This window comes from Aulonocara stuartgranti (genome assembly GCF_965226115.1).
Source record: "Aulonocara stuartgranti genome assembly, chromosome: 6".
NCBI classification, from domain to species: Eukaryota; Metazoa; Chordata; class Actinopteri; order Cichliformes; family Cichlidae; genus Aulonocara; species Aulonocara stuartgranti.
Genome location: NC_138944.1, coordinates 13390779 through 13416552, shown reverse-complemented (window position 1 = coordinate 13416552; position 25774 = coordinate 13390779). Strand labels below are relative to the sequence as shown.

At 38.4% G+C, this 25774-nt stretch overlaps 1 protein-coding gene and 1 long non-coding RNA gene across 3 annotated transcripts in view; one reads left to right on the top strand and one right to left on the bottom strand.

Moving 5' to 3' along the window:
- LOC309708416 (dolichyl-diphosphooligosaccharide--protein glycosyltransferase subunit TUSC3) overlaps positions 1-25774 on the bottom strand; it is a 106469-nt gene that overhangs the window by 59641 nt on the left and 21054 nt on the right. The window contains exon 1 of one of the 2 annotated variants that reach the window (XM_082536444.1): positions 20600-20646. The exons of the other annotated variant lie outside the window; for it this stretch is intronic. The gene's annotated coding sequence lies outside the window, so the exon portion shown is untranslated. Of the gene's footprint in view, positions 1-20599; positions 20647-25774 lie in introns of those variants that run through there. 2 annotated transcript variants of the gene reach the window in all.
- LOC309708430 overlaps positions 1-25774 on the top strand; it is a 235350-nt gene that overhangs the window by 205427 nt on the left and 4149 nt on the right. The window lies entirely within an intron of this gene.

Genomic DNA, 25774 nt, shown 5'->3' with positions numbered 1-25774 from the left:
GTCCAAGGGTGACTCAGTGGTGGGTGGTAGAAGACTTAAATAAAAATAGGTTTGACTACTGGCCTATAAATATTAATAGGGTACAAACTAATTTCCCCCCGAAAATTAGGGCTGTCAGCGGTAATGCGGCGTTAACGTGGTCATCACAATTAACGCAATTTAAATTTTTTACGCGCTCAACCCATCTGGAGTGCAGAATGAACAAACTTCGGACAAACTGCCCGACAGGGGCATTTCAGGGATTTCGACTCCAGATGGGTTAATTGTTAATCGCGTTAGTCGTGATGACGGCGCATTGACGATGACAGCACTAAAAAAAAATATAAAGTAGTCAATGTGAGATTTCTTTGCCTTTAAACCAGATGAAAGAGGTAGAGAGGAAAGAGGCAAAGAGGTGTGCCGCTTGTGCAGACGTATAGTGGGAGCAAAGTACTCAAACACGACTAACTTGCATGAGCATGTACGTGTCCACCATCCGGCTGAGTATGCAGCTATCACCACCTTCTGCAGCTCCATCAACAAGCATTTGGGCGGACTCTGAGGAGGGTGCATTTGCTCGCAGATGAAAGAGGATGCTGTTAAAACAGCGCTATTATTATTATTATTTTTTTTCTGTTGATGCTTCTATTAGCTCCATCGTTTTTAGCAAACTTACTCATGGGCAAATAAATAAATAAATCATCCCTGTAAAAACAATTGACGATGGGCTCAGCCTATCGTCGATAGTCGATATATTCGTCCAGTTGCCCAAGCCTAGTTTACGATCATGCTTTCTAATTCTCACTGTCAGTTTTTAGAAGCCATCATATGCACGCATCTCTGGTATTGGCAGAGGGACATTTAATTCAGGGTTGAAGCATGGCAGAGATCAGCGGCAAGCATTCTGTCATCACATATTACATATGTAGATTAACTTTTCATCTTACTGTCTCCATTACTCTCTCCCCAAATTTGGTAGCATTGGATCAAGTAGACAGTAACTAAATAATTTAGCATTGCACTTCACTCCAGCTACTAATTGGGCACAAAATCTTTTTTGCTCACTCTTACATGTACGTACACACACACACACACACACACACACACACACACACACGGTCATAGACTTGGCTGAAGAAAGCAGAGCTGTTGTCTAAATCTCTCCAGTAAACTGCCTGGGGACAAGATTGACAGAGACAAACAAAAACTAAAAGGAGGAAGAGGAAGAGAGTGAGGCAGAAATAGGCAATACACACAGCTGCTGACATGTGTTTCTGCAGTATTGCTTGTGTGTTTTAGACAACACGCACACACACACACACACTCCTATATATACATGGCCCAGGAGAGCCATGTATAATGAGGAAGGAGATTCCCAAGGGAACACGAAAAGGCAACAATAAGTACTACACAAAAACACAAATGTATACACAATAGTGTGAATGTCCACATGAGGTACAAAGTGGTTTCTATACACCTCTGCTTTTCTGCCTTTGATTTATGTACCTTGTTGCTGCCCGTGTGCATTCACCCCCGAAAAGGAGAACTGTCAGTCCTGGATGCCAATCATACTGCAGTAATGATGCACTGTCTAACATTTGTTTTACACACACACACACACACACACACACACACACACACACACACACACACACACACACACTGAAAAGATTCAGAAGTACTATGTGAGTATAGATAAGATTGCACACTATTTTTTCAGGACCATTACAGAGTAGCTAGTTTAAAAAACTACAAAAAAAAAAAAAAACACTTTTACTTGTGCCAATTTTCAGGTATGAGCTGCTGTATGGAGGTCTAAAATGAGGGGCTGAAGCAGCAAGGAAACACAAAAGTTATTGAGACAATATAAAAGCAAGCCACAAAACATAAATTTATATTTAAATTTAGATTTTGCACTGTACTACATTATTTTCTGACAACTAATTGGCATAAAACTGCATAATTACATTATCACACCATTTTGAGAGTGAAATTATGGGTCTTATGGCATGTATGATTAGCCTTACTGAAATTATTTTACAGCTGCACTGCTACCAGTATTAATGTTTTACAGCTCTACTAAACTAGCAATTTAAAGTAGTTTAATTTAGCTTGAAAGCATTTCTCAACTTGTCCAGTCCCACAGTTAAAATTCAATCAAGTAAAATAATTGCGTGGGCAAATAAGAGACTTATTAAGCTATATATGCGATTAACTGCACTCCAACGTTCCTGGTTATTTTCTTTGTGAATGTGTTTGAAAGTGAACATTTTTTTTGACAATGCAAAAGACTGTCATTAAATGTCAAATTTAGTCATTGTGTATGACGTGTAAGGTCAGATAGGATGACTCTTCAAAGACAGATGATGACAACAGCATACCCCTATACTGTGGTATGATAATGGGGCAAAGAAATGAAATGTTCCTAATAGCCAAGTGTTGGAGTGATATTTCACGATTGTCATTTGTACTTAGGAACATATAATCAATAATCTTTAGAGGTATATAATCAATTGCATATTGATAGGATGTCTGATCCTTAGCAGTCTGCGAAGACTGTTCTCTTTCTGATTTATACTATGGGAGGACACCTACTCTGTATCTGCTTAAGTGTAAGAGCCCTTTGGTTAGGTGGACCGCTGGACTCCTGTCACCAGCTTTTTAAGGAGGCGTTCACAGGGCCATATCTTGACACAAACACACACACACACACACACACACACTGCTCTTTGTTCACATATATGCCTGTGTAAGATGTCACATGTTAATGAGACTATGCATATTCATGTGTGTAAGCAATAAAAGCAGCCTGCAGGGGGACGCAAGTTGAAGTGGGTTGGAAACAACTGCTTCCCTCTCGCGAGTGAAAACTTGAGCTTTGTGTGACCTCGTTCCTGAGTGAGTTTCTGTTTATCCAGCAGTATCAGAGTTAAAGCTCTGACACCAAGTCAGTCACCTGATCCAAATCAAAATATCCACAAACAACGCTATAGGCTGGGCACAGGGGTTTATGTAAAAAATAGAAGCCCACAACATTCCAATGAATTCTACCTAAAATGCATATCGCAGGCATACAGTAAACTGAATACTGTTCTTGAACCGTCTAACATTCATCATTTTGAAATGTAGCATTTTCTTCTTCTAGCACTGAATAATTAAACATAGAAGAAAAAGACTTTAATTTTGGCTTTGCTTTGCCTTTCCTTTTTTTTTTTTTAAAGATGCCTTCAGATGACTAATGAAACCATACACACTGCAAAGTAAAAAAGTTAAAAAAAAAAAAAAAATCTATCCTATGTCAAGGATACAGCACTTTGTGAAAAAAAAAAACAAAAAAACAATGTTGTTGGGAAACTTCAAAAGACCCTTGGTAACAATAGAAAATGAAGCATAAACAGGTGCACATAAGAGAGTCATAAACAAGTTGAGTGATGCAAAAAAGAAACTTATGTGAAAAGTAACACATTGTAGTGCTTTCTTTGCTTTTTGAAACTTAACTTTGGGCAATACAAAATGTTAAATATAAGAATCACATCAATTTGTCACCAAAGCACTAGTTGTTATATGAGAGTCACAACACACACTTTGGCGTGGGCATGGAAATGAATCTTAACCAAGCGTGCATGTGTGCGTGTTATCCAGTGAGTAAAACGCACAAATGGTCTATAGATATCCTGTTTTATCCATCTCCTTTTGTATTACTAAATATGAATCCCTTAACCTCTCTGTAACACACACACAAAAAAAACTATAGTTCATAGGGTATGGAGCAAATTGTAACACTAGAAGTAAACCTAGAAATAAATATTTTCTATGTTCACAATTTTCCATTTTGCTCTCACTCTCTTGTCTCATCATATCTATTTCTTACTTAATCTCCAGTTCATTCTGTGCCCCTGCTTTTCTTGTTTCCTGAATTGTTTTATCCTCTTGTCAAACACCTCACTGTCATTTCACATTGCTTTCAGCGCAAAGCCACTACAGTGCTAAGAACTGAGTGTCATGACTTGTAAAATAAATACAACAAAAGTTACTTTACAACAAACCCACAAAGATCTTACTAGCAGTGCATCCCAACAGCACAGGAAGATAATTTGAAGAGATGTGATTAGACAGCCAGGAGTATGATGCATGACATATAAGGCAAGTGATTCATCCAGCAATGACCATGTAGAAAGAGGTTAAGTGGGGCATGAAAGAGGCCAGTTAGTTTCTTAGTCATCTAGTTGCACAACCATACACTTACTCTGCCAGCCATAAAACTGTTAGAAAATATATCAGTAAGTGAAACAAGGGACCAGTTTGTGAATTAAGAAAGCTAGTTATAAATTAATCTGTCAGCTATGTAGTGTTGAATCAAAAGCTGACATGGTCAACTTTGCAGCTGATAACACTTTTGCATCACTTTGTTTGACAGAGGTTAAAGTTCCCACCCAAAATAAAAAGGCAGCAAAGGTTTTCTGTGAAGAAGAATGATGTGAGAAAGATTTTCGAGGAACATTTTAAAGACTGATTCGACTCGTTCAGTCATGGCTGCTACGAGTTTTATTTTTGTATTTTTTTCTTAATAAAAGTCCTTCACCTCTCATTTGAAAAAAAATTGTAGTTTCTACTTTAGAAAAGCCACAGAGGTCAAGTAGTTTAAATCTCTATTGTGCCACTTGAAATTCTCATTTTGATTTTCACTGTTTAAAAGATAAAATGCACATGCAAATTTTTTTTTGTCATTTCGAAAAAGCATGCACAGAGAAACAAACTGTCCTGTCTTCATTTTTCTGTCTTCAAAGGCCAACTGAGAAGTTCCTTTGAAGAAATGTAGAGAGTACAATTTGTAACACTCTTCAATGATGGTGCCATAACAAGGGCACATGCACGGGAAGGGGTGGGGTTGAAATAAATGATTTAAAAGTTTCCTACATATGTTTGTATATGTGTGTTTCACATCAGCATTAGTCTTAAAACCTCTATGGAGTATCTTTATATACCTCATTTGCAAACAGCCAGGGGTTTGATCTGTGAATACTCAACATAAAAGCTAACAGTGTTTGTTTCTCTCAACAATCCCTTGCTCCAGGCAGTCTTAACCAAGGGCTATTGTGAGTGAATGGGTTTCTGCTTTGGTCATCAGCCTCCAAACAGTTTGCTTCAGTTCTCCCATTGAAAGGGGGATTACTAGAAATTGACTTCATATAATAAAGGAACAAAGACTCGCTCTTCCTCTCTCATCATCAGAATCATGTTGCTTTTGTAAAACCCAACAAAGACTTATTCATGGTCAGTTTCTTGTAATCATAGTGTCCTTATGATGACCTTTCTGTGTTGTGCTAAAGTAAAGATACATAAAGGATACTCATATACTGATGCACTATAAAAGCTCAAGAGGACACAGGAATTGAGGAAGGAAGGAAAAAAATAATACTCAGTGGTTCTTTTCTTTTTATTTATTTATATTGAATAAGATATAATGAAAAATATAGGAAGGATGTTAGCAAGAGGTTAAAGAAATCAGGGTGTATAAATTAATTCAGTGGTGGGTAGGGCTGCCACGATTAGTCGACTAGTCACGATTATGTCGACTATTAAAATCGTCGACGACTAATTTAATAGTCGACGCATCGTTTGAAGCTTTGTAAGATCACAAAGGACGCAGGAATGAGTACCGGTAGTAGGATTTAAGAGTGTAATAACGGACTGAAACAGAAGATGGCAGCACTGCATGTACAAGGATGCCAGCTGCCGTTAAACCCCGAAGAAGAAGAAGCTGTGTCCCAGAATTCATAGCGCAGCCCAGCGCAGTTGTCAACAATGGCGGCAGCTAGTTAGTTTTAACTTTACTCTTATTATTCTTTCTGGGGCACAAAATAAACGTTTAACATATTTTCAGGCTTGAATGTAGCTGTGTAAACCTCAAATATCTGCTCAGTTTATCAAGACACCACATATTTTCAAAAGCGCTCCGACGTTTTCGGAGACGTCTGTTACCCACTAGCTCGTTAGCTAGGCGGGGGCAAGACTAACTAGAGCCGTGAGAACACCGGACTCCCGGCAAATCGTTTTCAAACCCACCGCCGTCTTTCGCTAGTCAGGTTAAACATATATATAAGTCACTTAGATAACATCTCCCACCCCCGTTCTCTGCGGCCTGCTGGAGCGGGAGGGCTAGTAGGAGGAGTTGGCCGTCCGACTGCGGTCTGGGGTGTGGGGCCTCCCTGCTGCTGCGGAGTCGGGGTGGTCTGCCTCTCCCCACCGCAGGGAAAAGGGTAACACCACCTGGGTCTGGGTGCAATTCCCCCCTCCAGGGGCAAGGGTATCTAGACCCGGTTTGTAGAGTACGCTTGGGGAGTGTGATTGTGTGTACAGCGTCTCTTTATGTCTGTCTCCACGTTGGTTGAGTGTGGAGTGAGTGCATATGAGAGCATGAGGGTGGGAATGGATGTTTGTGTCTGTGTGTGCCTGTATGTCTGTGTCTATATGTCAGGTTGGGTATCAGACGCCACCTCTCTGGGGACACCTCAGGCCCTCCAAGGTTTGGAGGCCTATCTCCACCCACCACCACTTCCCCTGCCGGTGGCGGACTCCCTCAGGTGTCGGTGTGTTGGTGGTTCTTTGTGTCTGGGGGTGGGCGTCCGGGTACACACCGGCTCACTCCTTGGCGGCCGCTTGTCGGGGCCTGGGGCCTGGGGCTCGCTCGGGCCCCTTTGGAGGTGGGGTGCCCCCGGCCTCTCGGCCTAGGGCTCGGTCACTCAGGCGCAGCTGGGGGCCGGCGGAGCTCACGGGCGCGTCACTGCAACTCCCCCTGACTTCTGCTCCGCGGCTGCTGGGCGAGCCCTCATCTGGGACTCTCCTCAGCTCTTACTGGGACAGTGGCGCGGCTGCCCCTCTGTTGGTCTTCCATGGTCTCTTGTGTTCTGGGGGCCTCTGGATGTCTGGAGTTTTGATCTCCTCCATACCCGCTTCACACCCTGGAGGACGGGGCTGTGGCCCCCCCACACTCCCTAGCAGATCATTACATGGAGAAACCTTTGGAATGCAAGCATGCTGATCCACACAGGTATGCACACATGGGTATTCACAGACACGGACTAAAGCTTTCTTGGCTGCTGCCTCAAAGCACACTGTGCGCTGTCTATCTTGCGTGCTGCACAATATCGTTTATTATTTAGTAAATATTGATATCTATGACTAGCTAGTTTATTGTGATGGTGCTTTGTTTTCTCTATTATTATGTTGCTCTTTGTTGTTTGCTGTCTCCTCTGTTTGTTTTTTTTGTTTGTTTTTTTTTTTTTTTCTCCATACAGGTGACCCAGGAGTTCTTTTTTTTTTCTCTCTCTTCCCCCCCCTTCTCACCGTCTCTTCTCCTCTTTGGTTTTCTTTCTTTCTCTCCCCCTCTCTCTCTCATTCATTCCCCCTGTCCTATTTATTAAAAAAAAAAAAAAAAAAAAAATGACAAAGGATGAACTGAAGCTCTGCCATCACGTAATGTCGCATACTGCTGTTTCTGATGTCATTTTAAAGAAAAAGAAAAAAAAAAAAAAAAAAAAAGAGATTATTTAAAAATGTTATTGTTTGGCTTTCTTTAGTATTTTATTTGTTCCTGAGTAAATCGGTTTGGCTGAGATTAAAGTTATAGTTTTTGCACAGCTAAAACTGTCAAGCAGACAGCTGATTGTCAGAAGTGTGAGACGCTGGAGAATATACTCCGGTGTCCTGTTATATTTTAGAAAGCAAGGAGTTTATTAAACTTCACCGAAACAATCTGCAAATTTCATTAAAAATTAATAAACTACCATCTTGTCTTTATTTTTAGTTAGCACAAACACTTCAAGCTGTAAGCTAATGATAGTTATGTAAGACCAGATGCTGCTGGTGCAATAAGCTGTACGCTGTACGTCCAATGGATGATGATCTGATTAGTCGACTAATCGCAAAAATAATCGTTTGTGGCAGCCCTAGTGGTGGGATAGAAAATAAAAAAAGAATCCTGCATGTGGCAATGGGTACTAACTAAGGGGATAAAAAAAAAAAAAAAGAGGAAAGAACATATTTGAAAAATAACGTTTAAAAGAGGGAACAAGACAACATAACAGAGAACAATTATTAATATGGACACGTGAGCACAAAGCCATAATAAGAAAACTTTCCCCCAGACTAAAAATAATGCAAACATTTGTTTTGCATCAATTTGTCCATTTTCAAGCAGATCTCACACACACACACACACACACACACACACACACGTACACACACACACACACACTCACGTAATCAGGGAAATTCTGTGAACATGTTTTCAGGATTTTTAAAAGGTAGAGAACAGATAAGGTGTTAAGATGCTATCACATATAACATCAGACATATTGGCAGCATATCTGTGCAAGTCAGTTATTGCTCCTCTCTCTCTCACCTCCACTGAATAAAACAAGCATTCATTTTGCCGACTCCACACTTGTCAGCCCATAATCTGTGCTTCCCAGAAATATCATGACTTGTCACTAGACATGTTTGGGTAAGGATTTGTCAGCTTATCTGCCTAATAACAATTATTTGAAATAAATGCATTTTTCTGTTCCCTTTGTCAATCCGTCACCCTCCGGTGATTTAATTTTACTTTATATCTTTTCTTCTATTAGTGCCAATGGTTGTCTCTGTCAGCGATGCTTATAGAATATCTGAAGGTTTGCCTATTTTTTTTCCTTACAGATTACAGTTTTTTTCCAAACCTCCAAGGCAAATGGTTTGACATTTTAAATCTTCTGTCTTTTTCCCCCCATAGGGTGCCTAAGTCTTTTGTGTTTGTTAGTTTAGATTGTCTGCAAAGTTTCAACTGAACTTTTTAACTTTTTTTTTGACAGTTTAAATGCCCATTAACAAGAGATACAGGCCAAATGCGAAGAACATGAAACTAATAAAACAACATGCATCATGCGAATGACTAGACTGAATGTTCAAAGGGTAAATGATTATATTATGAAACGGCTTCATTAAGACCTGCGTTTAGAGCTCTGGGTAAAACGGTTTATGTAAAACGGTTTATTTCCTATTTGAATTCAATTTGACATCACTTATTTTTCAAACGAGTCACTCTTTGGGCCATATTTACCAAGCACGGTAAATATGCTTTTCATACAAGTTTCATATAAAGTTTTTATCTGTCTTGTAAGATTTATATATATATCTTTTCCATATGGGGTGTTTCGCTCAAGGAACAGCTCGCCAGCACAGATCAAAGAGAGACTTGGAAAGTCTGCATTACACCATAAACCAAAGGACTACATTTAATCTCTATGGTTGGTAGGGTTTTTCCTCTTTTTTTTGTTTGCTGATTTTCGTTTAAAAAAAGAAAAAAAAAAAAACAAGCAATCTTATGAGAATTACTTGTGGAACAATATTTTAACAAGAATTAAGAGGGTAAGTAGCAGCCAGGTGCTGATTATCAAATGCACTTGATTAACTAATCATCAGCAAATGTGACCATCACCTATAAAAACTGATGTTCTGGAGGATTTAGCTGTCTCAAACAATACTAAAGAGGAAATACATCAATATCGATGTTTGAGAAGCAGTTGTTGCTGCTTATTGATCTGGAAAGACTTCTAGGGCCGTGTCCAAACAATTTGAAGAGAATCATTGTGTTGTGAAAAAGATTATTATTTTCCAAATGAATTTGAAAAATATTCAAAATAGTTAAAATAATTAACCCCAAGGTTTGACCATGGAATGATCAAGGAGAAAAAAAACGCTTCTCTCTAAAACAGCACATATCAGGACAGAGCAGCTTTACAAGCACAACAAATCAGCACAAACACCTCATACCAACAGGGGAACACAGTGGTGAAGGGGTAGGCTTTTTTGCAACACAGTATCTGGGCATCTTGCATGTATACCAAAGTATTCCACAGTGAAATATGAGGCCATTTGTACAACTGTTTAAGCTTGGCTAAAAATGGATCACGTAACAGGATAATGGTCTCAAGCACAATAGCAAATCTGATGGCTGGGGAAAAACCTGATTGAATTGCTGTATAGGATCTTAAGACATCTGTGACTAAACAAATAAGCACAAATCTCAAATAAATAAAGCAACAGTGTAAAGAAGACTGTCAAAATCCTCTACAATGATGTGAAAGACTGATTACCACATGCAAAATAATTACTTCTATGTTATTTCTGTGTAGAGTGGTTCTTCAAGGTTTTGAAGGATGGTGCATACTTTGTTTTTAATCACACTGCTTCTTCATTTTGGTTTAATTTTCATTAAATAATAACATGTGCGCGCTACGTTAGGGCTGTGCGATATGACCAAAATCTCATATCCCGATATAAGAATTCTATCGTACCGATAAGATAAGATAAGATAGAACTTTATTAATCCCTCGGGTGGGTTCCTCTGGGAAATTAGATTTCCAAAAAAAGCACAGCACCGACAGAAGTTACAGAGTTACAGAATATTTATATTTATATATATATATATATATATATATATATATATATATATATATATATATATATATATATACATACACACACACACACACACACACACACACATATATACATATACACACACACACATATATATAGAAATACAGAGACAATATAAATAAAATATACGAAGGGGATAAATAGAATAAATAGGAATAAAAATACAAGTGAATTGCACATTTCAAGTATTGAGGTCTATTGCACTGTTGACTATTTACAAAAGTATTGCACAAAAGGTATTGCACAGTGAGGTGAAGAGGCACTACAGCTTAGTTGTTCCCCCCTCCTTTGTCCTCCTGTTTCCCCTCCCTCTCCCCTCCAGAGAGGAGTTAAACAGTCTGATGGCGTGTGGGACAAAGGAGTTTTTAAGTCTGTTAGTTCTTGCCTTTGGGAGAAGCAACCTGTCACTGAACAGACTCTTCTGGTTGTTAATGGCCGTGTGCAGAGGATGCCTGGCATTGTCCATAATGTCCATCAGTTTCTTTAATGTCCTTTTCTCTGCCACTGTCACCAGAGTGTCCAGCTTCATGCCGACCACAGAGCTAGCCCTCCTGATCAGTTTCTCCAGCCTGGATGAGTCCTTCTTTGCTGTGCTGCTCCCCCAGCACACCACAGCATAGAAAAGTACTCCAGCAACCAGCGATAACGATATAAATCACAAAAATGTAACATTTTTTGTGAATTCTGTGAATCTCGTGCAGCTCGACTTGCGGGAAGTGTTTCCAGCTGCGCGTCATGTAGCTGGAGTAGAGTGTTTTAACCGATGCATGAAACGATACATTTTTAGACATAAGTTGTAACGGCCGCCGTTTTCTTTGTGAGTATTTATTACACGGCGTGCTGCGGGGAGAAGCCTGTTCTAACGTTTGAGTCTAAGGTTTATTTTTTAGCACCTGGCGGCGCTTTTTTACTTCTCATCCGTAAATAATCTGCTCTTTCACGTGATTCAGTTTATTTTGAAAAGTCTCAACAGGATCTTGAGCTTTATTGTGAAAGGTTTGTGGAACATAAACAAGCGGGCACGCGATGGTGTTACCGTCGTCGTTGCTAACCACAACGCATAAAAACAGGCGCTTGTCCGTCCATAGTGTGGTTATATTAAATATAAGAGAAAGAGAGAACTTTAAATTAATATAGCCACTACAGTGACCATCAGAACGATGAAAATATATTGCCGTAAACCGTTTATTTTGCGACACCACGAAACAAACGATAGCGTAAAATGAAACGATAGACGTTTTTATATCGGCATCCGATATATATCGTTATATCGAACAGCCCTACGCTACGTCATGCGCGCTGTTTTTAACTAATTTACCTAAGGACTACAATTGTTTGGGGTTTTTTGTGTGTGGGGTTTTTTTTTTAAATATGTCAAATACATAAAACATTACGTGACTGTATTTGATTTATATTCATCCTGTCCTCTACCCTTATTTTTCATTTCCCCCACCTTTTCAAATATAGAGCACCAATTGGTTTTATAGAGCAATGGTGCAGTTTGATTTTGTTATAAAGACATCCTAATAAAAAAATAAAATAAAAAAACTCAGGATGGAGACACAGGGCAAGGGGTGAGTCTGACAATAGCGACTCAGTGCAAGAATCAAGGAGCATATGGTCACTATACTACTTCCAGCAATAAATCCAGGTGGATGGAAGGAGGATCAGAAAATAAATGAAAAAAAAAGAAAAAAAAAAGGATGAAAACAAGGTATGAGGGGAAAAATGAAAAAATAAATAAATAAATAATTTGGGCAAGTAACAAGTAACGATGACAGAGGGAGAGAAAGAGAACGTAATAAAGAAAAAGAAACTGAGAAAGAAAAAGTTATGAAGAAGGTCAGGCAGTCAGAAAAAAACTAAAACCTTATGTTACTGGGAAAGGGTCTCAAGTCTAATGTGAGTTAATATCAGTTTTAAACCTGAACAAGGTCAATATTAACTGAAATTATTAAAAATTAGTGGAATTCCATGATGAGGAAAAGGTAGGTCAATCATACAACTACTCCACAGGACTATTAGAATGAACACATACTGCTTAGCTTACCTGACTTTATACCATCGAGAAGGACACAAATGTTGCTTTGTGTTGAAGAGTTAATCATTAAGAGGAACTTTATTATATTGTTAAAGTTATATTTTCTGGAAGGGACCAAATCTAAATGAATTTCAGTGCACTGCAAAAAATTGTAGTTCTTTGCAAAAGTCTTGAGACACCCCTCATTTCTTTATAGTTTTCTAGGAAAATTGCAAATCTGTGCAGCAGTTTATTAAAACAATTGCAAACACACGTGGAAATACAGCATACAGGGCAAAACAGAGTTTGCACAATCCTAACAAGTTTGAAGGTCCGTCCTTCTCTCACCCCCACGTGGTCACGGAAAATGGCTGGCTCTCCCTGAGCCTGGTTCTGCTGGAGGCTTCTTCATGTTGAAAGGGAGTTGCTTGCTCAAATGGGGTGATTTGATTGTTTGGGTTTCTCCCTCTTTTTGTAGGGTTTTTACTTTACAATCTAAAGCACCTTGAGGTGACTGTTGTGGTGATTCGGCACTATATGAATAAAACTGAATTGAATTATTTAGTTTGACCACCTTTATTCTTCAATACAGCTTGAGCTCTTAGGAAAGATTTCTTGTAATTTCTGTAAATAGTCTCCAGGAATAGATCTCCAGACTTCCTGAAGAATGCTGCAAAGCTCTCCTTTGGATCTTTGCACCTTTTGTTCAATTATCCGCCAGTATGATTCCACACAGCTTCAGTAATGTTGAAGTCCCAGCTCCCAGGACTTCACTAAGGTGTTAGAATGTGTTTTCATTGGTGTTAGGGATCATTATCACGCTGAAAAATTAAGAAGTTGGTAATCAGATGCTTTCCAGACAGCATTGAATGAATATATAAATAAGAATGAATTGAACTGAATATCTTACTAGACATCACATTATTTTCCTTCCCACACATAGTTGAAGGAATACAAGGCAGCATTGTAGGCCAAATTATTTACGGTTGCACATGGTAAACTTTTAAATTGTGATATATTACTAGCCAGCAATACATTTTTTGGGGGGAATGACGAGAAATAACAGTTTGTTCGAGACCAAAGACACATTGAAATATCCTCAAAAAGAGAAACCAAGGGGGAAAAAAAACTAACACATTGCAAACAATTTCATAAGATTTCGTTTTATGACCTTTAATTTTGTAATATTTCAATGTGTTATTAACAGAGTTTATTATAAAACTGACCTTTATAAATCTGATTTTATTATAAATAACCCTCTGAAAAGGTTCAGGAATAAGGACTGGACTAAAAATAAGTGACAATTGAGCCAACGTCCAAAGACAACTACTGGAGAACTACTCCTCAAGACTACTGTAAAACATTTACAAGAAAGTCTGGCTCCTTGGAAGGAAAAAATAATAATTCAGGGGTGGCTCAAAACCTTTGCACAGCACTGTATTTCAAAACCATTTCAAAATCATTTTATTCTTAACAAGAATACCTAAGTGGAGCCCTAAAGATGTGTTAGCTGTTCCTTTAAATTTGAACAGAAACGAAGCGAATGTTAGATTGGCTTTTTTAATGAGTTAAGTTAAGTTGAGTAATTTCTCTACTTGAAATGTGCCTCACAATTTGAAGTGAGCAAAAGACAAAACAAACAAACAAAAATGTATGCGTTACACTGTTACTGTGGCAATATGTGCAATATGTGCAGCATTCATTTAGTATTTCACACACAATTTGAGTGTGTAATTGAAACTTTTAAAAGAGGAACAAAGAAAGGGCCAATCTTTACAGTGTGCTCTGTGATTTTAGAAGCACAATTCAGTTGTGGGTGGTATTGTGGTTTTATTAAGCACAGAAGCAATATGGTGGTACAGCTTGATCTACAACCCCCATCTTTCTTAATCCATCTTACAGGAAAATCAGAGGAAAAATAAGAAAGCAGAAGACTCAAGGACTTTAGTCAAATGGTGTGAAAGGCTATTGTGTAAAAATGAGTATGTAAAGATAAAGAATTTGCCATTTGACGCACTAAAACTATACAAAAAATAAAGAGATGAGATCTAAAGAGTGACAGGAGCATGTTAGAGAAATGTGTAAATCTGAAGGGTGTATATGTAGTCAGTCAGTTCTTGAAAATGCCATGCCAATAAAGTACTCTGGACTCAAACATATTTACATATTTGATTCAAAAATCAAACAAAGCCTGGTTCATGGCCATACGTTTAAAAAAAAATGTTAAAAGAAGGATGTAATCAGAAATGACACTTATTTATAAATGCATTCTGCCACAAAATCTCTTCTTAATATGATAACAGACCATATTCAAGAAATTTACAGCACCATCGACCATTTACTATTACATTTTTTTTTTTTTTGGACACTATTGGACACTAAATCATGAATATTTTAAAATAATTATTCTGAAAGCCATTTATTTTGTTTCATCCCTTAATTAACCATTCAGTGCGTTCCAACAGCACAAGATCTATGGTTACAAGTAATTCAGTTCAGATACACTTCAGCACACTTCAATTAGGTGAGAAAGAAAAAGGTAAACACATTCCTTGTCCTGTCTAACAACAAAAAAATGAAGGTTCTTTTTTTTTGGGGGGGGGGGGTCTCAGTTTAAATTGATACACCTGTCTGAGATATACATCAATAGTTTTTAATAGGCTTTAATAGACTCCCCCTGGCTTCTGCTCCGCGGCTGCTGAGTGAACCCTCATCTGGGACTCTCCTCAGCTCTTACTGGAACAGTGGCGCGGCTGCCCCTCTGTTGGTCTTCCATGGTTTCTTGTGTTCTGGGGGCCTCTGGATGTCTGGAGTTTTGATCTCCTCCATACCTGCTTCACACCCTGGAGGACGGGGCTGTGGCCCCCCCACACTCCCTAGCAGATCGTTACATGGAGAAACCTTTGGAATACAAGCGCGCTGATCCACACAGGTATGCACACGGGTGTTCACTGCTCGTAGACCCAAATTACACCTTTCTTGGCTGCTACCTCGAAGCACATCTGTCCTGCGTGCTGCACAACAACATTGAATATTTAGTATTTACTGCTGTTTACACTTAGCTAGATTAATGCGATGGTGTTGTGTTTAGTATGTTGCTTTGTTTCTTTTTTTTTTTGTCTTTTTTTGCTTGTTTTCTATTCTTTTCTCAACAGGTGATCCAGGAGATTTTTATTTTTTTTCTCCCCCCTTTCTCACTGTCCCTCTCCCCTTCTGTTTTTCCTTTCCTTCCTCTTTCTTTCTCCCTTTCCTTTCTCCCTTTCCTTTCTCCCTTTCCTATCTCTCACTCATGTCTGTCCCGTCTGTAACATCTGGAAATAAAATATAATAAATAATAAAAACAAAGATCGACCAAATGGACCAATACGGCAATGCCACGATGATCCATTTGGCAAAGTAAATCCATTGGGTATCCTTGTTGGTCTTCAGACAACAATTCTGATGGCTAAAGAACCAAATGGGACAGGCGAAAAAAAAAAAAAAGTTTTTAATAGGCTCAGTCAGGGCCAAGTGCACAACACACATATTTTTAAAAAGTATGACTGGCCTATTTTGCTACTTCATTAGCCTTTAAAATCTATTCCTAGTATTAGTAAAGACATACTCCTAATAAGCCTCATTCACATTTGATATACATTCACGCCTTGGTAAGCAGTTTCACTCATTCTCACAGCTTTCAACAATAATTCTATGAAAAACCTCCAAAGAATATCGCAAGTACACCTAGATCAATTAGAAATTTGAACTTTCTTCAAATCTACTGTCTATGCTCTACAATTCAGTTTCCTTACATTTTGTCTGGTCTGCGTACTTTCTTCCTCCATTCTTCTCAAGCAGTTTTTAAACTTCAACATGGATAATATCACTTGGATAACAATCATTTAAAATTTCAATCAAATAACAGGCTACTGAAAGTCACTACATCTCTGCTCAAATGAATCCAAGAGAGACTGAATGTCAGACAACAATTTGTTTTGTTCTAATGTATTACTACCATATTCAAACAAAATACACTGCAAAGGAAACTGTTGTGCATACTGTGGAAAAAAACAATACTAAAAAATATTTTCAACTAATAGTTTAACATAAATCAGGATTATATAAAGAATCTTCTAATATGATGGGTTACTCAGTGGATTTAGCATTGCTTTTCTAAGCAAGCTAAGAGTAAGCAAAGAGACAAGACTGAGCAACATAACCTGTGAGCAAACATCTTATCTAATGATGGCAACTTTTTTTTATTTTTTATGTTTAACCTTAGTTTAATGAAGCACATACACCAGAGTGGGGTGGCAAACAGGCTAAAGAGGCCATTTCAGAATGAGCCAGCATAAAGCCAATGCAGAGAAACTGCTGTCCAGAACCTTTTTATTTTACTGCCTGGAAATAAAACCCATGCATTAAAAGCTTAAGCCCTTGTTCAATTGTTCAGAATGCAGAACTTAGAGCAACTGCAGTAATGTTATTTCTCATAGCCCAGCTGTCTTATAGCCAACTGCAAAGTGGTGTCAGTTGGGAAATGGTGAACTAGTGCTAAACAGATAACGGTCTGAGCTCATCAAGCGAGACTAATTGGCTGTTCAATAACAGTATGGATAATACGTGACCACGAGTTGCTCAGCTAAAATAAGAACTGCAATCATCGTAAATCAAGCTCCTTGTTAGACATGATCTGTCAGTCATAGTACAGTTTTTTTTTTTTTTTTTTCCAGTCAAGAGAGTCTTTGTGAAAGTTTTACTGCATTTCAGCATAGGCTTCTGTTAACTTGTTGTTGTTTTTGTCAACATAGGAATCAAAAACTTAAAATAAATAAAAGCGTGACATGACTAGAGATGGGAATTGGGAACCCAGTTCAATTACTTGAAATTGTTAGTCTGCTTGCCTATCAGTTCTGCTGATCAGTTCTACTTGCACTTGCGCTGCAATCAGCTGATTTCAGTTTGTGTGCCAGAGGAGGAAAATAGTGACACAGTGTGCAACGTGGATATAAACATTACTTGTATTCTTTTATTTATTTATTTTTTTTGCACAAAAGTGCAATGGTAAAGTGCAAACTGCATCCAGGACAGAAACAACCTCATTATACTTTTAACAGAATGTCAGCTCTTTGCAAGCATCTGCACAGATAGCATGCTAATGCTAAGCTAGCCAAGAACTCAAAGTGTTGTTACAGTTGAGTGAATGCTGACCCCAGCACAGTTCCCTGACCCAGAACAGGCAGGTTTCACCCTCTGTTTCTACCTGTTCATGTTTCTAAAATATAATCACTTAAAATATAATCACTATGGCAATCGCTTTCAAATCTCTTTGTGCCAATTTTCAAAGCTGCCTTGTCCAGTCAGCTTTCTCTTCATACCCAAATATTAGGAATAAGATCATATGTGGGTCCTCATTAGGATAGGGATTTGTGTTGGTCTGTGGGATTTTATCCTATAGTTCTCTATTGTTTAATGGTAATTATGACAATGCGTTAGGTCATTTTACAGAGAAAGCAATGTAACAAGTAGTGTAACAAATTGCTTGCTCTGGGAGTAAGTAACTTATGTCACTGGTGACTCCCAAAGCTGAGCCAATGAGAAATCAATGAGAACTGATAAGGATTCAAATAGATAAGTGATATTAGCACTGCAATCAATTCAATTCAGTTTCAATTCAATTTTATTTATGTAGCGCCAAATAGAGCTGGGCGATATGAGATTTTTTCATATCACGATATGTTTTTTTCATTTCAGGCGATAACGATATCTATCACGATATAAGCCAAATAACTATATTTGTAAGATTTAAATGTGCCGTTGCTCACAAGTAAAATGTGAAATAATCAGCAGCTTGTTTTTAAATATTTATTTCCCATAATAAGTTCAACAGGGTAGATGTACTTAAGGAACATGAGACTTTTTCAGATAAATAAAGGCAAATATTGCAAACTACACAAAAGGCAGCCGCTAAAGCGTTTAAGTTTCAAAATAGAACAAACGAAACAGACTAAATTGTCAATTCCACTTAGAAACAAAATATTAATTCTAAAAATAAATCTTAGTTTGTTTTACAGAAGAATAGACAAAACTGACTAACTTTTGTCAATATCAAATAAACTGAGAACTAAAAGGAAATTCTCAATCTCTCCTTGTTGTATAGCTGAGCTTTTCAAACAGTTTTAACAGTTACTTTAGTCTGACAAAAGCCAAATGACGAATTAGCGCTTCTAGTCAGAGACTGAGGCTACGTCCACACGTACACGGGTATTTTTGAAAACGGAGATTTTCCGTTTTCGTTTTAAAAAATAATCCCGTCCACACATAAAGGCAGAAATGAAGGAAAACGCTGCTATGAACATGCCAAAGCAGCAGGTGGCGCTAGATTCCTAGCCGTGCAGAAATGTTGGCCAATCAGAAGTCTAGAAGCCTCGGTGGGAAAAAGTAAACAAAGCTGGGGCATAGAAGCAGAACCGAGTCGTATGTGTGGAGGGACAGTAACTGTGTGTATATGTAAGCATTTAAACACTGCAGAGAGTAGAATTAACAGTAACAGTATTGTAGAAATTCATTTCACCGAAACAATAACGTGGCGCACAGTGTGACGCATGCACCAGTTTATTGTATTTCCAGACTTGCTTTCGGCACAATTTACAGTGCACGCTACTCTGTTTTTTGTCAGACTTGAAATAGCCGAAATACCTTCACACTACGGAACTTCTATGGCTCTTCCGTTCGACAATCTCTTCGGCATTGGAACCATCATCTGTTTTCTCTTCGGTCACGCTCGGTTGATTTTTCTAGTCGGCACACTCATTTCCTCCATTATGCGCTGGCTGCTTCCCAAACAAACACACGTGCGGCTTGGCACTTGTGCTGTACGTAACAAGTCACGCGACGTGACGCTGCGGCTGTGATTGGTTCGGCTCTGCGCTACTGAATTTGGATTGGCTGACCTTTTTTTTTTTTTTTTTAAATTTTTTTTTTTAGAGGACAAGAGCGGCGAGGTCTATCGCGATAGCTTAATTTCTCTATCGAGTAAAAGTTATATCGCGATACATATCGTTATCGTTCTATCGCCCAGCTCTAGCGCCAAATCACAACAAAAGTTGCCTCAAGGCGCTTTAAATGAATCAGAATCGCTAAATTCATATCAATTCCCATCCTTAGGTGTGAGATCACGTATTTGTCACCAGCAGTGTCCTGTGTTTTGATCATGTTGTTATTGTATTTAAATGATATACATTATGTATGATTCTTAGTTTTTATGTACCATGTATGTAATAGTTTTAGGTTTTTACTGCTCAAATAAGACAGTGGTGTTATTAGATTCATATGACTTAAATGAAGCAATGTGACTTCACTTTAGTTTTCCCAGATAACTGTCTTAAGTAAAAACTCTAAAATTGATGACACTTCATCCTGTCTAGAACTCCAATAGGGTCAAGAGCAAGAGTTTCCAAAATTAGTAAACTCATAGTAGTGAAAGGGAGAAATAGATGGAGGTCTGACAATAACATTTGGCATTCAGCTTTAATCTAAACTGATTTGGTTCATTGTGTCACAGTTGGCTCCGTAATTATTTGGACAACACCCATGTCATTTTGCCTGTAGATTTAAAATCCATCCAAAATCCATCCACAATGGATTTAAAATTAAACATTCAAGATGTTTCAAGAGCACTTTAATTAAAAGAGTTAAACAACCACACTGAATTAACTTTTTAAAATCATAATCATTTCTATATACTCATTTCACAGTTCCCCATTCTCATATCCTCAAAAGTTTAAATACTAAGTGTAAAAAAATGTTGCTTCCCTTTGTCAGCTCTTTAGTACAGCCACCTTCTCATGCTGCTTGTTTGTGGGTCTCTCTGACTTCAGTAACTGAAAAGCATGCTCTATTGGGTTGAGACCAGGTTACCAACTTGGGCACTGATGAATATCCAGTTTACTTACTTGAGATATACTTTGGTTGCTTTGCAGCATGCTTTGGGTCATTACCCATTTTCAGTGTGAAGCTCAATCCAATTACTTTTGTAGTATTTCGCTGCATCTGCTTTTATATAACTATCATTAGCTTACAGCTTGAAGTGTTTAAGGTATGTGCTAACTAAAAATAAAGACAAGATGATAAACTTACACTTTTTGCAGATTTGGAGTTTAATAAACTCAGCCGTCTGTTCTTTGCTCCCTAAAATATAACAGGACACAGGAGTAAATTCTCTACAATCTCACACTTCTTTTTAATCAGTTTTCTCTTTGACGTTTATTCAGCTGTGTGAAACTATAACTTTAATCTCAGCCAAACTGATTAACTCAGGAACAGATAAAACACTGAAAAAATCCAAACAATAACATTTTTAAGTTATCTAAGTGACTTATATATCATATTTAACCTGAGTAGCAAAAGACCGCGGGAGGTCTGAAAATATGGCGTTATTTTTGTACCACTATTCTGAGCGCATGTAAAAACTTTTGAGGAAAAATTTATTTTGAGCGAAGAAAAGCTAAATTTGACTGACTTGCTGCGTGCAAAAAATGTATTTTAGTGTTTGCTATTATCCATACACACACACACACACACACACACACACACACAATAGCAGCCCCTCTCGCTCAGTTTTTGCATTTGCGCTTGCTCGCAATGTGTTGCTTGCGCTCTCAACATTTCTGCCCGTGCGCGCTCAACTCTTTCTGTACACAGTTATATTTGTGCCACAAAACCAGCCAATCACAGACTTGGATGCAAAAAAATCTGATTGGCTGTTTTGGTCTCCAATCAGATCGAAATGATGAAATGCAATATCCCAGAATCCATTTCGTCCAAAACAAACAAGGCAGTAGCGAAGGAACACAGAGTGGTGGAGTTTGAAATATTAGTCTTTCTGGGTCACAAAATAAATTTTTAAGATAATTTCATGCAAGAATGTTGCTGTGTAAACTTCAAATGTCTGCTCGATTTATCAAGACATCACATATTTGCAAAAGTGCTCTAACGTTTTCGGAGATACCTGTTACCCACCAGCTGACCGCATAGCTGGACAGGCCATTGGGCATACCGGGCATTTGCGCGATGAGCCAATAATGATTTTTCATTTTTATGTTTGTTTGTTTGTTTTTGTAATGGTATAAACAATGAAAGGTGGTGGATTAGCCAATTGGTCATGATCAACTCCGGGCTGGACCAATTACAATATTGAGGGGAAAAGGAACGCGATTCGTCCCGTACTTCAGCTAGAATGAAAAAGACACAAAGCTGGAATTATTCTGTCTTTACGCTGTCAGCTGCCTCTTCTTCTCTCATGCTCATCCCCTTCCTCTCCTGTTGCTACTTCAATCATGAAACTGATCAATGATCAGCTGATCATCTCTTGTTTGTTTATCGCCCACTTTGCGCCAGAAAGAGGAAAGCAGCAGATGTTGCGGTAAACAACAGCAGCACGTTTAAGCTTGATCAGCTGTTGTTAGAATTTATTTAATATTAGTTTCTAGTATCAGCTGTTTGCTGGAGCCACAGCTGTAAAAGCTGCTGGTCATGATATCAGTTTGGATATGTGGTGAGAGGGAAACATGAAGGTGATACAAATCATACATATATACCAACAAGACAGTGTACATCACTGTCACAACAGCGTTTGTTTTAGTTCAAAGTAGGGCTGGGCCATATTATACCGTTCATGGTAATACCGGTATAATGTTAGGCAACGATAGGAAAAAGAAATATCGCGATAGAATATGAGTAAAACGCGCATGCGCAGTGCCTTTGTTTTCATACGCACATGGCCGATTGTTGAGTGAAACAAATGAACCAGAATTGGTTTGTAAAAATGGTGCAACGTCAGTGATGTGGAACTGGTTTGGTGTTTGTCCGTCAGATACATGACAAAGCACATTTTTTTGCAGAACATGCAAGCGGCCGTCGTTATTGTCGGACTAAGATGCTCTTAAATCTGGGAGTAATCTGGGTCCTAAACTCCATATACTTCAGGTCAAATGAACACTGCAACATCACTGAGAGTTAAAAACTGTCTAAATTCTTTCATCTTTAATAAAACGATCAGCATTGCTGCTTTACCAGGTGTAACTATGAAGTTTAACTTCCAGGCATCCATGAAAACAAAATTTATTACATTTAACGAGTTAGAAGTTAGCAGGAAGCTAGCGGAAGCTAGCGGAAGTTAGCTCGCTAGTTTCGCTAGCATGTTCTGACTGAGAGACAGAGATTTCTGAAAAAAATCAAACGTACAGCTCTGCTATCACTTCCTACATAAATGAAGACAGGAAACTAAACAGCAGTGACGTTTATAGGGTTACTGAAGTTGGGCTAGCTGGTATATAATGATGTGCTACGTGATCGCTAGCAACACAGCTATGTTAGCATAATATAAACAGTGAAGCTGGAGGACGAACACTAACACTTTTCCACTTAAAAAAGTTAACGTTAAGGTTTCTGATAGTTAGAGACAAATGCAATCGCATGGCAGGATGCTGTAAACGGACCAAACTTCAGTCAGAAGAACAACTGAGATAATCCATCCACAATACGAGGTCAGTCATTAATATACTGCAACAACATGGGAATAGAGAAGCTGCCAGAGAATTCAACATTAATGAATCAATGGTACAGAAGTGGAGGAAGCAAGAAGAATGAGTTTAATAAAGTTTGATTTATCTGACTGCTTTGTTTCACTTAATGTGCCTTATAATCCCGTGCACCTTGTGGTCCGAAAAATACGTACTGCACACTGCAGTTTAATGTTGCAAAGCACCTCTTTTTAACTTCAGTGGATATTATACATGGTTATGCTCAGGATATGTCAGCCCATTTCTACTGGAAATGCCTTTTGGTTAAACTTTCAGCAAGGAATTTGCATTTGCACTGTTACATTTTTATAAAGCTTTAATGTACATAAAAACCAGCTTCTTGTTTAAGTGAAAATAAATGGAAGGTTGTGTTTTTGCGCTAGTAATGTTGTGGAGTTGTATTTTGTCTCGCCACAATTATATCGTCAGTTATATCGTTATCGCAAATTTTCAAATATATATCGTGATAAATATTTTTGGCCATATCGCCCTGCTCTAGTTCAAAGGCTTTATGGTTTTTCCTATAACACCTGGTGGTGTAGTCGGCCGATTTTTTGTCAGTTCAGCCTTATATATTACATTTAACCCGAGTGACCACCCGGTCAGCTGGAACACTAAAATAAATTTTTTGCACGCAGCAATCAATTCTGTTCACTCAAATTTAGCTTTCTTCGCTCAATATAAATTTTTCCTCAAAATGCGACACTTGCACCTGCAAATTTTTTTTACATGCGCTCAGAATAGTGGCACAAAAATAACGTCACATGAAAACGATGTGGGATGGGAGTGCGCTGTTCTCGCCGGCTCTAGTGAGCCTTGACCTCCCAGTCAGCTATCAGGCTGGTGGGTAACAGACGTCTCCGAAAACGGAGCACTTTTGCAAATATGTGATGCCTTGATAAATCGAGCAGATATTTGAAGTTTACACAGCTACATTCTCACCTGAAAATATCTTAAAAGAGTAATATTAAAACTAAGCAGCTGCCGCCATTGTTGGAAACTGGCTGGGTTGTGCTCTGAATTCTGGGATAGGTTGGGCCACGAAGGATACACCCGACCCATCCTTCAAATCTGGGGAAAAGGAGTACGTATTTGTTGGCCACATTTGGAGGAGTCTTCGAATTTGGACATTTGTTGCGTTGTTGTGATGTAGTTGGCCTATAAATGTGGCCTCGAAGGATGCGGCCCCTGAATTTGGACATAGCTACAACACCACAGACTGCTTCTACTTCTTTTCTGGTATTTAACGGCAGCTGGCATCCTTGTAGATGCATTGCTGCCATCCTCTGTTTCAGTCCATTATTACACTCTTAAATCCTACTATTTATTCCTGCGTCTTTCAGGATCTTCAAACGATGCGTCGACTATTAAATTAGTCATCGACGATTTTGATAGTTGACTTAATCATGACTAGTCAACTAATCGTTGACTAGTCGAGGTTTATATTGTTAAATGGTAATTACTTTAGACTATACTTTTGGGGTCATTTTATGCAGAAACGTGAAAGAAAAGTTATTTAACAAATTATTTTTTCCTGGGGGTAATTAAGTAAGATACTGCATTACTTTTAAGAAAAGACTTCTCTGCAATATGTGTAATAATTAGTTTTTTGTGTAATAACCTCATCACTGAACACAAGAGGGGAAATATCTCCAACATGTTCAAACACCTGACCACACAGCATGCAATTAATTTGAATGTCACTACCATTGCTACTTAACATTAACATCTTTGAGTCAAACTATGGTCAAACTATGGACCACTGCAGCAGTTTGCTGGTGACCAAAGTGATTGCAAGGACGGTGATGCTTTCAGCGCAGCAATGGATACCATTTTGTAAAAATTTCATGTAGCAACAGCAAGCAACCTCCTACCAACAAATTGGGGGAATATGACCTGCAGTTACCAGGGGGTTGCTGATCAGTCTCTAGGCCTGTGTGACTGGGGCTTAGCAGTCAATTTTACAGCAACTGCCAATAACCAGTCACAACTGGTTGGGGAATACTCATGAAGTATCCTTGGGCAAGATACTGAATCCCAAGCTGCTCTCTGATGCGTGCATTGAAGTATGAAAGTGTGTGCCTGTTAGACAGAAAGCACTCGTGAAGTACTAGAAAAAAAATATATAGTGCATTTACCAATTTTTTTAGAAAGCGGTGGTTGAAGGGAGTCGCCAATTGATCTCTAGGACTGCGGAGTCTTAGAGTTGAAATTTTTAGTAAATATATTTAGCTGGAGAAAGATGAGCAGATTCTAACATTAGTCTCACAGTACTTTTAGGTGTTTTTTTCTGCTATTATAATCACGAAAATCAAACCCCAAACATAATCATCAACACAGCTTCTTCCAGCTGCATGACAGGCCTCCAAGACTATTTGACTGAGCAAATGAGAAGTAGCCAGAAACACGACAGCAATTACTGACATCCTCTGGACAAATACATTCTTTCAAAAAGCAATGTTAACGTAATTTAATAACGCATTACCTGTTCAATTTCTTGGTATAGCCTTCCCTAACATGGACTAACACTAAATATTGTGCCCAGGTCAAAAAACAAAACAAAACAAAAAATCTGTCTCTCCTAGCTACTATCTGCCCTAACACATCTGTACTTACCCGCTTATGACAAGTGTTTTTAATATGGCAGACTTATGACAATCTCTTTTTCATGCAGAGGAACACAAAAGAACACACACAGTTTTAGCCCCATTTTAACACTAGCTTTCATCCA